The following is an 18647-nucleotide window of genomic DNA, read 5'->3' as shown; positions in this document are numbered from 1 at the left end:
TATATATATATATATATATATATATATATTTTTTTTTTTTTTTTTTTTTTTTTTATACTTTGTCGCTGTCTCCCGCGTTTGCGAGGTAGCGCAAGGAAACAGACGAAAGAAATGGCCCCCCCCCCCCCATACACATGTACATACACACGTCCACACACGCAAATATACATACCTACACAGCTTTCCATGGTTTACCCCAGACGCTTCACATGCCTTGCTTCAATCCACTGACAGCACGTCAATATATATATATATATATATATATATATATATATATATATATATATATTGGAAAGGATCACAATTTTGCGCTTGATCAAGTATATTCCTATGAGTCCACGGGGAATATGAAACACAGTAAGTTCCCAAGTGCACTTTCGTGTAATAATCACATCGTAGGGGAGACACAACGGAGAAATATAACAGTCAGTTGATATATAACGAAGAGACGTAGCTAGGACGCTATTTCGTAAATATGTGATTGTATATCAACTGACTGTTATATTTCTCTTGTGTCTTCCCTGATGATGTGATTATTACACGAAAGTGCACTTGTGTGTGTATCGTTACGTACCCTGTGTGTGTAGCGTTACTTGTCCTGTGTGTATCGTTACTTACCCTGTGTGTATCGTTACTTACCCTGTGTGTGTATCGTTACTTACCCTGTGTGTGTATCGTTACTTACCCTGTGTGTGTATCGTTACTTACCCTTTGTGTGTTTCGTTACTTACCATGTGTGTGTAGCATTACTTGCCCTTTGTGTGTATCGTTACTTACCATGTAGCAGGAAAGATGTAATATAGCCAAATTATTATGTTTGCATGCAAGATTCTACAGGAAATGAAAAGAATCGTAAGCATTGCCTTTATATCCAGCGTAATGACATCAATGAGTTGCAGCTGCTTGATGCAAAAATGGAAATTGATGAAAAGATTATATCGTAACGTTGGAGGCCATCACGCAAGCATCTGTCAGACAACAAAAGAAAATGTCAATTTCAGTCCCAATTCGTTGTAAACATGGGATGATAACCTTGGCCGCGCTGTGAGCAGTGACTGGCGTTGTGGGGTTGAGAACATAACGTGGGTGAGGGAAAACAACAGAAGAAAGTAGGAAACTATGAGGTTCCTTGACTGTAGGCTGTGGTAGAGGTTGGATTCCTTGAGGAGACGAGGTTGGGGTTGGCTCTGGGGTTGTTGTATAGAGGGAAGACGAATGGCAGGTGGACGAGGTTGAGGGGTTGGGGTTGGCTCTGGGGTTGTTGTATAGAAGGAAGACGAATGGCAGGTGGACGAGGTTGAGGGGTTGGGGTTGGCTCTGGGGTTGTTGTATAGAAGGAAGACGAATGGCAGGTGGACGAGGTTGAGGGGTTGGGGTTGGCTCTGGGGTTGTTGTATAGAGGGAAGACAATTGGCAGGAGGTGGAATTCCTGTATAGATCAAGAAGGTACGGCTGCCAGTGAGGGTTGCTGTCCCTTAGGTAGGGAGCGGAATAGGTTTGGTGTTCTTCAAGATTGAAGACAAGTAAGGAAGGGTTGAAGGAATGAGATTTTTGAGTTCCATCCCCCAGTTTTGGTCTTCATTTCCGGAGTAGTAGTACACACACACACACACACACACACACACACACACACACACACACATACACACACAACTTCGGAATTTGAATAACTGTTGAATGATTCTCAACAAGTGTGTGAGAGACTGTTGAACACTGTCTTCATCTCCTGGATCCAGATCCCCGAGGTACCACGAGGTGCCTCTTGCTTGGTAGTGACCACAAGCGTCGCGGTTTTTGTTAGCAGCCCTGACAGTCGGTCTGTCCTCTCGAGGACGGTGATGGACGAGGTGGAAATTGATGCTAAGATGGAGGTGATCAGGAGGCGAGGAACAGATTAGCGGCAGGCGAGAACAATGGTGTCTTTAGGCAGTTCGTTGATTTATGTTTTTACCATCATTCTTTATCAGACTCCAGCACCAACAGCTGACAAACGAAGACATTAATGAACTGTGTTGATCAGTCCACATCTCTCTTTTCGACGGTCGCTCGAGACTACACACTCGTCCTCATGCCTCTGTACCTCACTACATCACGCGCTTGTGTTTATGCTTGTCTTGCCCGTTGCTTCCAACAGATGGAAGAAGGCCACTGTGTCATGCCACAGGAAGCCCCACCATTGCGACATGTGTGAAGGTAGAAGGAAGAATATACTGCGAACAAAGATGTGAATGTTATTAAATACAACCTGATTACTTCCTGAAGATTGTGATGGATAGCAAACTACCGGTTGCAAGTATGACAGTTTCTTATGCTCGAGTGGAGGTAATGGACGGGTAAATAGATATCTCCATTGATTATCTATATTGTATTTTGCCTTTCTTGGTATACACAGCTGCAACGGCACAAGTTTTCTCGTTTTGGTATCAAATATACATCCGGCGGTTTTGACTATTACCTGGGTTATTCAGAGACTAGATTACGTTGTCTTAAAAGTAATTTTCTACAACATCCTGACGTTCGAGTCTGCCAGCAGAAGGTAGAGCGTGACTGAGTAGAATTGATTATGCGTCAGTTTTGAATGTGTGTCTACGTGGACGTAGGTAGGTTCACATATGACTTGGTATCTGATATCATCATCAGGAATCAATGCCTCAAAACCTGCAGCAAAAACATTGATCAATAATATTTGACAAACGATTCAAACGTTTCGGTTACATTTTTGTTTCATCAACATTCCTGTGAATCCTAAGACGAGAGCAGCATTAATAACATATAACCGTACGAAACTTTATGGAAAAATGCAAAAAAAAAAAATCTAATGCACATTATTGTTGACAAGATCCATTTACCGGAACGGCAGAAAAAATTATCTACAGTTTGCTTGAACATTGTTTGCTCAGTTTGCTCTGTGGGCCTTTATTATTCATCTCCTTTAATACATTACTACGTCGCTCTCGGAATCAATGGATGAATTATATTAGACCTTTGAAATGCATGAGTTAGATGCGACATCAATGTTACTGATGAGGTAATCCGTCTCTTCAAAGTTCAGAGAGACTTGGACTTCGAAGTGCAAATAGCGTTATCTTCGCCCAGGACTTGACCACAAACAGACTTCCCCTCGTCCTGGACTTCGAAGAAGGTGGCCACCAGTTGCTTATTGATGGCCCGTCCAGGATACCTTTTATTTTTCTTAACAATGGCGACGGGTCCTGTGTGCCCCCACCACTAGGTAGACCAAGCAATACTTGGCAAGCTGCTGCGTCACATCATTATTGTGTGGCCGTCGGCAACTCAAGGGTGGGCCGTTCTGATAACTGTTTCTTTCCCTACACCTCGAAACTTTGGAACTCTACCTTCTCATGTCTATCCTGATAACTATGACGTGACTTATCTTAAGATACAGGTTTTTCACTTCCTCCAAAATTAGTAAATACTTTCCCTTGTCTTTTCTTTATCCGTTTCATAATTTTCTCTATATTTCAGTTAAGGCCCGGTCTTGATGTGGACTTTTGTCCATAACTGAAGACTTCAACAATGAAAATCAAAAACAAGGGTAGGATGGAGAGTAAAAGATGAGTAGAGAGATGAAAGAAAGAGAAGGACTGAAATAGAAGAAAGTGAGAAAGAGAGAGTGGGGGAGGGGAGATAGAGGAAACAGCAAGAATAAGGGGAGTAGGGGGGAGGGGACTGGCAGGGTAGGTGTCCTCAGTTAACTTCCCTGGCCACCAGTTGTGGCTGGAGCCTCCGGGAGGAGAGACGACAAATCCTTTAAGAATGAACCGTTGGGCGGCGGCACAATTCACCCAGATGGGCACCTAAATAGACGTGTTCCACGATCAGATAGAATTGATGAATGGATATCATCACACTAGTATCCAAAGCAGGAATAAGGTTGACTTAGCAGAGCAATACCTTATAGACATGACACTTAGTAACGCGATCGCCAAGTAACGCGATCGCCAACAGACGTATTCAATTCTAGATTATTCAGAATACTGCAGGTCTCCCGGTATGAATCTCAGTGTCAGCATCCTGCTCATGGTGTCAACATCCCACTCATGGGATGATAATGTTAAGAGATGGTGGCACAGATGAGGTTGTGTGACAGACAAGACTGGCTGGCTGTGGGCCAGCCTCTCCTCAGCATCTGGCCTCAACACTTCCAGGAAGACGAACAAAGAACGTCTGCAGGAGTACTGACTGACTGAACCAGTCTCGACATTTGTATTCCCTCTGTACCTCGAGGTCTGCATAAGTCTCTCTTTTCTCCCACGTCTCCTGACATCCTTTCTTCCTCGAAGGGCATGGTCAAGGACAAGGGCGAGGAGAGCTTAGCTGTGTATCATCAGATGAAGACAAAAGATATTGGATACGTCAGCCATGACAGACACTGTTGGAGGAGGTCGACGAGAGCTGAATGAAGTTTACTGATGTTCATTATATGCTGGTCTTCAGTGTGCTGTGACGACGAGAGAATACATCTCTTGATAAAGCTGTAAAGAAACATCTCTCTCTCTCTCTCTCTCTCTCTCTCTCTCTCTCTCTCTCTCTCTCTCTCTCTCTCTCTCTCTCTCTCTTTATATATATATATATATATATATATATATATATATATATATATATATATATATATATATATATATATATGTGTATATATATATATATATATATATATATATATATATATATATATATATATATATATATATATATATATATATATATATATATATATTCATATATTATACATAATCGCCGTCTCCCGCGTTAGCGAGGTAGCGCAAGGAAACATACGAAAAAATGGCCCAACCTACCCACATATACATGCATATACATAAACGCCCACACACGCACATGTACATACCTATATATTTCAACGTATACATACATATGAATATACAGACATTCACACATATACACATATACATATTCATTTTTACTGCCTTCATCCATTCTCGTCGCCACCCCGCTAAACATTAACCCCCCCCCCGGCGCACGCGAGGTAGCGCTACGAAAAGACAAAAAAATGGCCACATTCGTTCACACTCAGTCTCTACCTGTCATGTATAATGCACAGAAACCACAGCTCCCTTTCCACATCCAGGCCCTACAGAACTTTCCATGGTTTACCCAAGACGCTTCTTACGTCCTTGTTCAATCCAGTGACAGCATGTCAAACCGGGTATACCACATCGTTCCAATTTACACTATTCCTTGCACGCCTCTCACCCTCCTGTATGTTCAAGCCCCAATCGCTAAAAATCTTTTTCACTTCATCCTTTTACCTTCACTTTGGTCTCCAGCTTCTCCTCGTTCCCTCCACCTCTGACACATATATCCTCTTGGTCAATCTTTCTTCACTCATTCTCTCCATGTGACCAAACCATTTCAAAACACACTCTTCTGTTCTTTCAACCACAAACTTTTTATTACCACACATCTCTCATACCCTTTCATTACTTACTCGATCAAACCACCTCACACCACATATTGTCCTCGAACATCTCATTTCTAACATATCCACCCTCCTACGCACAACCCTATCTATAGCCAATGCCTCGCAACCATATAACATTGTTGGAACCACTATTCCCTCAAACATACCCATTTTTGCTATCCGAGATAACGTTCTTGCTTTCCACACATTCTTCAACGCTCCCAGAACCTTCGCCCCCTCCCCTATCCTGTGACTCACTTCCGCTTCCATGGTTCCATCCGCTGATAAATTCACTCCCAGATATCTAAACACTTAACTTCCTCCAGTTTTTCTCCACTCAAACTTGCCTCCCAATCAACTTGTCCCTCAACCCTAGTGAACCTAATAACCTTGCTCTTATTCACATTTACGCTCAACTTTCTTCTTTCACACACTTTACCAAACTCAGTCATCAACTTCTGCAGTTTCTCACTCGAATCAGCCACCAGTGCTGTATCATCGGATCGGCGAACAACTGACTCACTTCCCAGGCCCTCTCGTAAACATCAGACTGCATACTTGCCCCTCTCTCCAAAACTGTTGCATTCACCTCCCTAACAAACCCATCCATAAACAAATTAAACAGCCATGGAGACATCACGCACCCCTGCCGCAAACCAACGTTCACTGGGAACCAATCACTTTCCTCTCTTCCTACTCGTAAACATACCTTACATCCTTCGTAAAAACTTTTCACTGCTTCTAGCAACTTACCTTCCACACCATATTTCTTAATACCTGCCACAAAGCATCTTTATCAATCCTATCATATGCCTTTTCCAGATCCATTAATGCTACATACAAATCCATCTGTTTTTCTAAGTATTTCTCACACACATTCTTCAGCGCAAACACCTGATCCACACATCCTCTACCACTTCTGAAACCACACTGCTCTTCCCTAAACTGATGCTCTGTACATGCTTTGACCCTCTCAATCAATACCCTCCCATATGATTTCCCAGAGATACTCCACAAACTTACACCTCCGTAATTTGAACATTCACCTTTATCCTCTTTGCCTTTGTAAAATGGCACTATTCATGCATTCCGACAATCATCAGGCACTTCACCATGAACCATACATACATTAAATAACCTTACCAACCAATCAACAACAAAGTCACCCCCTTTTTGATAAATTCCACTGCAGTACCATCCAAACCCGCCGCCTTGCCAGCTTTCATCTTCCGCAAAGCTTTCACTGCCTCTTCTCTGTTTACCTATTCTCCCTGACCCTCTCACTTCGCACACCACCTCAACCAAAACACCCTATATATATATATATATATATATATATATATATATATATATATATATATATATATATATATAGATATAGATAGATAGATAGATAGGTGTACGTATATGGCTATGTGTTTATGAATGCCTCAGGGCGACTCTCTGGAGGGCGTCCCGCAGTTACTTCAGGACTCCTCCTCCAGGAGGTCATGCAGTAGTTCCAGAGCTGCGGAGCTTCCAGAGAAGGAGCCGCTGGAGTCTGCTGGAGTGAGTTACTAACGAGACTGTACGCCGCCCGATAATTTTCCCTCACCAGAGGAGTAACCTCGAGTTGGCGGAGTCCGGTAACACTTTATATATGATGTGTGTGTGTGTGTGTGTGTGTGTTAACGTTCTCCGTCTACGAGTGGTTACACCGTGAGCGAGAAGTCACCTTTTACGAAGCTTAATGATGGACAGAAGAGAGCGTAGTCTTGGCGTGGAGTACGTCCTTTTCCTACTCCTGCGTGGAGCGTAGGAGTAGTTCTGGGGTTGTACGACAGTAACGCACACACAAACACACACACACACACACACACACACACACACACACACACACGCGCGATTTTTGCAGGGAAAAAATGCAAATGAGTGGGAGATGTATAAAAAAAAAAAAGAGACAGGAGGTCAAGAGAAAGGTGCAAGAGGTGAAAAAGAGGGCAAATGAGAGTTGGGGTGAGAGAGTATCATTAAATTTTAGGGAGAATAAAAAGATGTTCTGGAAGGAGGTAAATAAAGTGCGTAAGACAAGGGAACAAATGGGAACTTCAGTGAAGGGGGCTAATGGGGAGGTGATAACAAGTGGTGGTGATGTGAGAAGGAGATGGAGTGAGTATTTTGAAGGTTTGTTGAATGTGTTTGATGATAGAGTGGCAGATATAGGGTGTTTTGGTCGAGGTGGTGTGCAAAGTGAGAGGGTTAGGGAAAATGATTTGGTAAACGGAGGAGAGGTAGTGAAAGCTTTGCGGAAGATGAAAGCCGGCAAGGCAGTAGGTTTGGATGGTATTGCAGTGGAATTTATTAAAAAAAGGAGGTGACTGTATTGTTGACTGGTTGGTAAGGTTATTTAATGTATGTATGACTCATGGTGAGGTGCCTGAGGATTTGCGGAATGCTTGCATAGTGCCATTGTACAAAGGCAAAGGGGATAAGAGTGAGTGCTCAAATTACAGAGGTATAAGTTTGTTGAGTATTCCTGGCAAATTATATGGGAGGGTATTGATTGAAAGGGTGTAGGCATGTACAGAGCATCAGATTGGGGAAGAGCAGTGTGGTTTCAGAAGTGGTAGAGGATGTGTGGATCAGGTGTTTGCTTTGAAGAATGTATGTGAGAAATACTTAGAAAAGCAAATGGATTTGTATGTAGCATTTATGGATCTGGAGAAGGCATATGATAGAGTTGATAGAGATGCTGTGTGGAAGGTATTGAGAATATATGGTGTGGGAGGCAAGTTGTTAGAAGCAGTGAAAAGTTTTTATCGAGGATGTAAGGCATGTGTACGTGTAGGAAGAAAGGAAAGTGATTGGTTCTCAGTGAATGTAGGTTTGCGGCAGGGGTGTGTGATGTCTCCATGGTTGTTTAATTTGTTTATGGATGGGGTTGTTAGGGAGGTGAATGCAAGAGTTTTGGAAAGAGGGGCAAGTATGCAGTCTGTTGGGGATGAGAGAGCTTGGGAAGTGAGTCAGTTGTTGTTCGCTGATGATACAGCGCTGGTGGCTGATTCATGTGAGAAACTGCAGAAGCTGGTGACTGAGTTTGGTAAAGTGTATGAAAGAAGAAAGTTAAGAGTAAATGTGAATAAGAGCAAGTTTATTAGGTACAGTAGGGTTGAGGGTCAAGTCAATTGGGAGGTAAGTTTGAATGGAGAAAAACTGGAGAAAGTAAAGTGTTTTAGATATCTGGGAGTGGATCTGGCAGCGGATGGAACCATGGGAGCGGAAGTAAATCATAGGGTGGGGGAAGGGGCGAAAATCCTGGGAGCCTTGAAAAATGTGTGGAAGTCGAGAACATTATCTCGGAAAGCAAAAATGGCTATGTTCGGAGGAATAGTGGTTCCAACAATGTTGTATGGTTGCAAGGCGTGGGTTATGGATAGAGTTGTGCGCAGGAGGATGAATGTGCTGGAAATGAGATGTTTGAGGACAATATGTGGTGTTAGGTGGTTTGATCGAGTAAGTAATGTAAGGGTAAGAGAGATGTGTGGAAATAAAAAGAGTATGGTTGAGTGAGCAGAAGAGGGTGTTTTGAAATGGTTTGGGCACATGGAGAGAATGAGTGAGGAAAGATTGACCAAGAGGATATATGTGTCGGAGGTGGAGGGAACGAGGAGAAGTGGGAGACCAAATTGGAGGTGGAAAGATGGAGTGAAAAAGATTTTGAGTGATCCGGGCCTGAACATGCAGGAGGGTGAAAGGCGTGCAAGGAATAGAGTGAATTGGATCGATGTGGTATACCGGGGTCGACGTACTGTCAATGGATTGAATCAGGGCATGTGAAGCGTCTGGGGTAAACCATGGAAAGTTCTGTGGGGCCTGGATGTGGAAAGGGAGCTGTGGTTTCGGGCATTATTGCATGACAGCTGGAGACTGAGTGTGAACGAATGGGGCCTTTGGTGTCTTTTCCTGGCGCTGCCTCGCGCACATGAGGGGGGAGGGGGATGTTATTCCGTGTGTGGCGGGGTGGCGATGGGGGTGAGTAGGGGCAGACAGTGTGAATTGTGTGCATGTGTGTATATGTGTGTGTCTGTGTGTGTACATATGTGTGTACGTTGGGATGTGTGGGTGTGTATGTTTGCGTGTGTGGACGTGTGTGTATGTGCATGTGTCTGGGGATGGGTTGGGCCATTTCTTTCGTGTGTTTCCTTGCGGTACCTCGCAGGCGCGGGAGACAGCGACAAAGCAAAATGAATATATATATATATATATATATATATATATATATATATATATATATATATATATATATATATATTATATATATTATCCCTGGGGATAGGGGAGAAAGAATACTTCCCACGTATTCCCTGCGTGTCGTAGAAGGCGACTAAAAGGGGAGGGAGCGGGTGGCTGGAAATCCTCCCCTCTCGTTTTTTTTTCAATTTTCCAAAAGAAGGAACAAAGAAGGGGGGCCAGGTGAGGATGTTCCCTCAAAGGCCCAGTCCTCTGTTCTTAACGCCACCTTGCTAATGCGGGAAATGGCGAATAGTATGAAAGAAAGAAAAAAGATATATATATATATATATATATATATATATATATATATATATATATATATATATATATATATATATATATATATGATATAAGCGAGGCGGCCATGCTTGACACGGTGACCCCCAGCAACATGGCAGAGGTGGTGACAACCAGCACGCGGCGCATCAATGATAAGTCGTAAAGTATTCAGAAAGTTGATAAATGAAGAAAATATTAGTGGTCCAGAGAGAGAGAGAGAGAGAGAGAGAGAGAGAGAGCAAACAGGTCTGTCGTCTTACCCAATCATGAGTTTTGTAGTTTCATAACAGTGAGTGGCATCGTGGGTCACGATGTGCGCACATGACCTGACCCAGCAGGGAGGACTGTGTGGGATTGCATGAACCAGTGATGGACATCTGTAGCAATTTTCCCCACGGCCCTGCGCAGCCCAGGATTGTCAGCAGATGTTTCTTGCATGTCTTGCCAAGTCTCAGGTCATGAACAACTGTGATAATGTTGTCATGAGAAATGAAAACTTGTCGGTGAGGGCAGGAGGAATTTGTGTGGAATGTTTTCTCATCTACTGAGTATATCTATCGTGAGAGCTGAGTGATGATGTATTGAGGGTTGTAATCTTCTTGGGGGTATTTCGAAATGTGTGTGTGTGTGTGTGTGTGTGTGTGTGTGTGTGTGTGTGTGTTACCGGACTCCACCTGCAGTCATCTTGGGCTACGTTTCACTATTGTTAGTGACAATCATCAGTCGTTGCGTCAGGGGTTTTTGCTCCACATACATCGGTCGCTCTCTGCTCCTGTATGGAACGCAACCTAGAAACTGCACAACCCACATAAAAGTTGTCCTGGGGCTGTATAACAGTAATGACAATATTGTTTGTTTTTCATTGTAGTGCGCCGCTTCCCGCAAAGGAAGGTAGTGCCAGGATCAAAGAAAGAACAGCTTTATTTGCACACAGCCACTCTCCACATGTCATGCATGATACACTGAAACCACAGCCCACTATCCACACCCAAACCCCAAAGACCTTCCCATGTTTTCCCCTGACCATTTCATATGTCCTGATTCAGCCCACTGACAGCAAGTCACCCACTGTAAATCACATAGCTCTATCCCGCGCATGCCTCTCACCCTCCTATATATTCAGGCTCCGATAACTCGAGACATATCTCATTCCATCTTTCCATCTCCTTCTCTGTCTCCCCCTCCTCCCTGCTCCCTCCACTTTTGACAGTCACAGTACTTCCTCTTAGCCAGTCATTCTTCACTCATCCTCTCCAAATACCCAAACCACTTTAGCACACCTCGTTCAGCTCTCTGTCATGCTCTCCTTTCGTCGGTCTCACTGACATCGACCTCTCATTCGAAACAAACCTTCATGCACCCATGACCCCGTAGTGATACACTCCAGCTCCCATAGTTCCATCCGGTGCCATGTTCACTCCAAGGTTCCTAAAACCACCCCTTTCTCCAAGTCTCTCATGGCAGACTCTCTCAGACCAGCCTTCAACCCCCCGCTAATCCTCAAAACATTATCTTTATTCACATTAACTCCCATCTACCTGCTTTCAGACACCAGTTCCTTTGGTTTCCTAAGCCTGCCACCAAAGCCGTGTCACCTGCAAACAGCAACAGAATCACCTTACAGCCCCGACCACATCCCCGACTTCAGCACCACTATATACCCACCCATCTCTCCAAGACCGTCGCATCAACCAAGCCGCCCACAAACATACTAATTAGACGTGGTGACAACATACACCCTTAAGGCAGACCCAACTCACCCTCCTCCCTTCCTACTCGCACACTCATCTTTCTTTCTCACTGCTTCTATCAGCTTTCTTCTCGCGTGATATATTCGTAACACCTTCCATAAGGCATGTATGTCAACCCATTCATACGCTTGCTTTAGTTCCCTAACTGCCACAAGCAGGTCCCTCTCATTCTCTAAGAACTGTTCATGCAAAGTCTTTCAAGCAAACATCCGGTCCACACGCCCTCCGCTACTTCTGAAGACATCACATTGCTCCTTCCCGGCTGATGTTCTACGCATTTCACCAACTTCTCAATCACCAACATGTTGATGCACGAAACCATGAAGTATTTCCATCTTGTGGTACAAACTTTGGAGGACTTCTAACCTGTGGTGGGAGCTTTAAAGGAATTTTATCCTGTGGTAAGAGCCTTGAAGGTTTCCTTTTTTTTTTTTTTTGGTAAGGAGCATTGAAAGGGTTCCGTCTTATGGGAAGAGCCTTGAAGGTGTTCCATGTTGTGTTAGGGAATATCAAAGGGCTTCCATCATGTGGTAAGAACTCGGAGGAGTTTCATCTTGTGGTAGGGGTCTTGAAGGGGCTTCATCTTGTGGTAAAATTCTTGAGAGGGGTTCCATCTTATGGTAGGAGCCTTGGAAGGGATTGTAAGGATTCCATAGAGTGGATAGTAAAGCTGGGAGGGATAAGGGAGCCTGAGGAAGGATTGGGGGAAAGAAGACGAACAAAACCTTCCTGGAAATCCCCCATTAATCCCCCCTTGCTAATTAGGAAGGATTAACTTGGATATTAATTTTCTATCTTATTCCTGACTTTTAGATTTATAATCTCACGACGATAGATCATGTTTTGGGTATTTTCTTTTCCTTTTCTGTTTCATTTAGTTTTCATGAGGCTGACACGTTTGGCTGTTCACATTAGCATAACCCGGGATTCATATCTCAAACACGTCCACACACACCACCCTGAGGTCTTGCTGACCATTATCTTACGCCTACTTCCTCAGAACAAAATGTTGAGAACAAAAAATTAAAGATTTACAGATATCAATAATCAGGAAATGCATCCAATAAACGTCTGTGCGTGCAAGAGGTGAAAAAGAGGGCAAATGAAAGTTGGGGTGAGAGAGTATCATTAAATTTTAGGGAGAATAAAAAGATGTTTTGGAAGGAGGTAAATAAAGTGCGTAAGACAAGGGAACAAATGGGAACTTCAATGAAGGCGGCTAATGGGAAGGTGATAACAAGTAGTGGCGCTGTGAGAAGGAGGTGGAGTGAGTATTTTGAAGGTATGTTGAATGTGTTTGATGATAGAGTGGCAGATATAGGATGTTTTGGTCGAGGTGGTGTGCAAAGTAAGAGGGTTAGGGAAAATGATTTGGTAAACAGAGAAGAGGTAGTAAAAGCTTCGCGGGAGATGAAAACCGGCAAGGCAGCGGGTTTGGATGGTACTGCAGTGAAATTTATCAAAAAAGTGGGTGACTGTATTGTTGACTGGTTGGTAAGGTTATTTAATGTATGTATGACTCATGGTGAGGTGCTTGAGGATTGGCGGAATGCCTGCATAGTGCCATTGTACAAAGGCAAAGGGGATAAAAGTGAGTGCTCAAATTACAGAGGTATACGTTTGTTGAGTATTCCTGGGAAATTATATGGGAGGGTATTGATTGAGAGGGTGAAGGCATGTACAGAGCATCAGATTGGGGAAGAGCAGTGTGGTTTCAGAAGTGGTAGAGGATGTGTGGATCAGGTGTTTGCTTTGAAGAATGTATGTGAGAAATACTTAGAAAAGCAAATGGATTTGTATGTGGCATTTATGGATCTGGAGAAGGCATATGATGGAGTTGATAGTGATGCTCTGTGGAAGGTATTAAGAATATATGGTGTGGGAGGCAAGTTGTTAGAAGCAGTGAAAAGTTTTTATCGAGGATGTAAGGCATGTGTACGTGTAGGAAGAAAGGAAAGTGATTGGTTCTCAGTGAATGTAGGTTTGCGGCAGGGGTGTGTGATGTCTCCATGGTTGTTTAATTTGTTTATGGATGGGGTCGTTAGGGAGGTGAATGCAAGAGTTTTGGAAAGAGGGGTAAGGATGCAGTCTGTTGTGGATGAGAGAGCTTGGGAAGTGAGTCAGTTGTTGTTCGCTGATGATACAGCGCTGGTGGCTGATTCGTGTGAGAAACTGCAGAAGCTGGTGACTGAGTTTGGTAAAGTGTGTGAAAGAGGAAAGCTGAGACTAAATGTGAATAAGAGCAAGGTTATTAGGTACAGTAGGGTTGAGGGTCAAGTCAATTGGGAGGTAAGTTTGAATGGAGAAAAACTGGAGGAAGTGAAGTGTTTTAAGATATCTGGGAGTGGATTTGGCAGCGGATGGAACCATGGAAGCAGAAGTGAATCATAGGGTGGGGGAGGGGGCGAAATTTGGGGAGCCTTGAAGAATGTGTGGACGTCGAGAACATTATCTCCGAAAGCAAAAATGGCTATGTTTGAAGGAATAGTGGTTCCAGCAATGTTATATGGTTGCGAGGCGTGGGCTATGGATAGAGTTGTGCGGAGGAGGATGGATGTGCTGGAAATGAGATGTTTGAGGACAATATGTGGTGTGAGGTGGTTTGATCGAGTAAGTAATAATAGGGTAAGAGAGATGTGTGGTAATAAAAAGAGTGTGGTTGAGAGAGCAGAAGAGGGTGTTTTGAAATGGTTTGGTCACATGGAGAGAATGAGTGAGGAAAGATTGACCAAGAGGATATATGTGTCAGGTGGAACGAGAAGTGGGAGACCAAATTGGAGGTGGAAAGATTGAGTGAAAAAGATTTTGAGTGATCGGGGCCTGAACATGCAGGAGGGTGAAGGCGGGCAAGGAATAGAGTGAATTGGAACGATGTGGTATACCGGGGTCGACGTGCTGTCAATGGATTGAACCAGGGCATGTGAAGCGTCTGGGGTAAACCATGGAAAGTTCTGTGGGGCCTGGATGTGGAAAGGGAGCTGTAGTTTCGGTGCATTATTACATGACAGCTGGAGACTTGAGTGTGAAGGAATGTGGTCTTTGTTGTCTTTTCCTAGCGCTACCTCGCACACATGAGGGGGAGGGGGTTGTTATTCCATGTGTGGTGAGGTGGCGATGAAAATGAATAAGGGCAGACAGTATGAATTATGTACATGTGTATATATGTGTATGTCTGTGTGTGTATATATATGTATACATGGAGATGTATAGGTATGTATATTTGCGTGTGTGGACGTGTATGTATATACATGTGTATGTGGGTGGGTTGGGCCATTTTTTCGTCTGTTTCCTTGCGCTACCTCGCTAACGCGGGAGAGAGTGACAAAGCAAAATAAATGATAAAATATATATATATATATATATATATATATATATATATATATATATATATATATATATATATATATATATATATATATATATATATATATATATAACCATGGAAAGTACTGTGTAGCCTGGATGTGGAAAGGGAGCTGTGGTTTCGGTGCATTATACATGACAGCTAGAGAGTGAGTGTGAACGAATGTGGCCTTTGTTTTTTCCTAGCGCCACCTCGCGCACATGCAGGGGGAGGGGGTTTTCATTTCATGTGTGGCGGGGAGGCGACGGGAATGAATAAGGGCAGACATTATGAATTATGTACGTGTATATATGTATATGTCTGTGTGTATATATATGTATACGTTGAGATGTATAGGTATGTATATGTGCGTGTGGGAAGTGTATGTATATACTTGTGTATGTGGGTGGGTTGTGCCATTCTTTCGTCTGTTTCTTTACGCTACCTCGGTAACGCGAGAGACAGCGACAAAGTATAATAAATAAATAGATAAAATATATATATATATATTCTAAAGTTGTTAAATTTTGACAGGTGAATAAAACCCGTCAGTCATCTCATTCTAGTTTAGCGTAAGTTTCAGTAATTAGATCTGTAATTAATGAGAATACGGCGGATTTGCACCTGGGGAAAAACAGGAACTAGTTGACGGGTCTGCTAAGTCCCTGACCAACCACAACGGATCAACAAATATTGAACAGAAAACGTACTGTTGAAAAGGTAATCAACAAAATTAATAACAGGTAATCACCGATGATGAGAGACAGTTCTAACAGTGAAAAGGTTCTTACAAGTTATTAATGCCGGTGAACTGACCCAAATGATCGTTCCCTTGTTACCCACCTCTGAATGCCACAATATGTAAACACAAAACAAACCTTTAAAAAAGATATGGAAAAATAGGAATTTGTAAATCTGAATTGGAAGTTTGGCCGAATCCGTAATTTTGTTTTTCTTGTTTATTTTGTCACAAAAGAAATTCTTTATTAAGGTTTATTTTTGTTTTTTATTATTCCGGTGTTCATGGAGGAGAGTGTCATGTTTAGCGAGATCAGGATTTTTCAATATACAGAAATTTCTCTCTCTCTCTCTCTCTCTCTCTCTCTCTCTCTCTCTCTCTCTCTCTCTCTCTCTCTGGCGCCAGAACCATGACCTTTGGTCTGCTAGGTTCATCACAGGCGAGTCAACCCGACTGGTCGTGTGCTGTGATCTAGCAGGTTGTTTCGTGCAGCAGATAACCCACTGTAACTCTGTACTTCTGTTTCTTCTTTTTTGTATATATGTGTATCCAGATTTATCGTACATACGGTGAGAGAAAAAGTGAGGGATATTAAAAAGAATGAGAGACCAAGTACGTGTCTGATCGTGAGACTCCTACGAAAGAGTAGGATAAGAACGTGTCTGGCCTGAGTGTGGCGGAGGAAGGAGAGAACTCGTATGGACGTGGAGAGTGACGAGGGACGGCAAGGGTTTGCATGAGTTTACATGAGAAAGACGGACGACAGGAGGCCTGATTCGCCCATGACTTGGTTGTCTCAAAAAAGAATAAAGTTTGACAAGAAAATGTAATTCTGCTCAGCAGTTTTTTAATCTATCACACACTCCCCGCTGCGGCACATTAGCCTTCTACTGTCCCCGTTACCGCTGTCGTTTATACAGCTTATTTCTGGCGTTTTTCTCAGTTTACCTGGATATGTATTTGTCTAAACTACTTTTGAAGGTATTTATAGTCTTAGCATTTACTATGTCTGACGGTAACTTATTCCAGTACTCAACACACCTATAGGAAAAGAAGCTTTTTTTCCCACGTCCGTATTATATCTTTTAGCTTTAAGTTTTCTTCCATTTGTCCTGGTAACCGTATTTTCTTAAATTTCGAAAAGATGCTCGCTATTTACTTTATCGAACTTGTTCAGAATATGAACACTTGGATTAAGTCGTCCCGAAGTCAACAATTTTTAAGGGAGAAGAGATCCAATCGTTTTAGCCTCTCTGCGTATTCCAGATTTCTAAGGGATGGGATCATTTCTGTCGCGCGTCTTTGTACTTGCTCTAATTATTTCTCATTTTTTTTTTTCATAGTTTAGAGACCAAAACTGGACTGCATATCCAAGGAGTGATCTTATTAGAGAATCATAAAGTGAGAATTTTTCTGGTGACAATCTACGTATGTTCCTGGCTATGAAATCTAATATTTGGTTGCCTGTTTTACTTGCTGCTTGACACTGTTTAGTATATTTCAAATTGTTGCTGATGACACTCCAATGTCCTTTTCTTCATTTACTTTACTTAGAGAGTTTCCGAATAGTTTGTAGTCGTAATGTATATTCTTGTCTCCAAAGTGCATAACTTTACACTTGTCTACATTAAACATCATTTGCCATCTGTCTGACCACTCTGCTAGTGAGTTAAGATCTTTGAATCACTTTGCAGTCCCGCCTGTTTACAGCTCGACCTCCTAGTTTAGTATCATCGGCAAATTTGGAGATCTTAGATGTGAGACCGAGTTCGAGATCATTAATGTACATTATGAAAAGAATTGGGCCTAGGACCGACCCCTGTGGCACACCACTCGTTACGTCTAGCCAGTCTGAGGCTTCGCCGTTTAATGCTACTTGATTCCGTGAACTTTGTGTTTATGTAAAAGTCTCTTATGAGATACTCTATCAAAAGCCTTTTAGAAATCTAAATACACTGCATCAGACGGTACTTTTTCCTCCCAATTCTGATGAATAACATTAAACAATTCCAGCAAATTCATCAGGCAGGATCTTCTATTGCGGAAACAGTGTTGGTTGTCCGATACAATTTTGTGTTCTTTTAGAAACGTGACAATTTTAGTTCGTATTATTTTTTCCATCATCTTACCTAACACTGACATGTTGTGTGGGCTTATAGCTTAGGGTCGACTTGCCGTAAGGAGTGAGGCCTGACTTGATACAGGGCGCGGGGAAACTTGTCACAGGGAGCGGAGTGTGCTGCCGCCAGTTAACACATCGTGTGGCAGAGATGGAGGAATATCGAGTGGTTCTCGAGGGAGGTTTGGTCACGTCAGAGAGGGTGTGGCACTAGCCGGTCAAGAAATACTGAAGGCTGTGGCTGGCAGCGAGGAGGAAGAACAGCAGACTCCTTGAAATAGATGAGATGTTAGAGGATGTTATCTGTACACACGTGAATGTATAACACCACAGTAAAATAAGGAAATGATGAAATGAATTCTTTAACTGCTGAGTCCAAAATGACTTACCTAAAGCTGAATATGAATCTAAATGAAATTCAGTGTTTCCGGAGTCAGAAGGAGATGACGAGTAACTTCTTCATGCACAGATGACGAGATGATAATATCAGTCTCATCTCATTCATCAAGCAAAATGCATTACAAAAGAATACAAACAAGAACAGACCATGAGGTCCTTTCGATGATGTGTGTAAGATGACAGACACAGGTTAGTGTGGTGAGTGGAGATAAGCAAATGGATAACTTCAGTAAAGTGCCTGTGAGCTTTTTATTTACCGAGGCGGAAACAATGTCTGTCATGGACGTGAAGATTACTTACAAAAA

This window comes from Panulirus ornatus, chromosome 23 (assembly GCF_036320965.1).
Source record: "Panulirus ornatus isolate Po-2019 chromosome 23, ASM3632096v1, whole genome shotgun sequence".
Lineage (NCBI taxonomy): Eukaryota > Metazoa > Arthropoda > Malacostraca > Decapoda > Palinuridae > Panulirus > Panulirus ornatus.
This window is presented reverse-complemented; position numbering follows the sequence as displayed.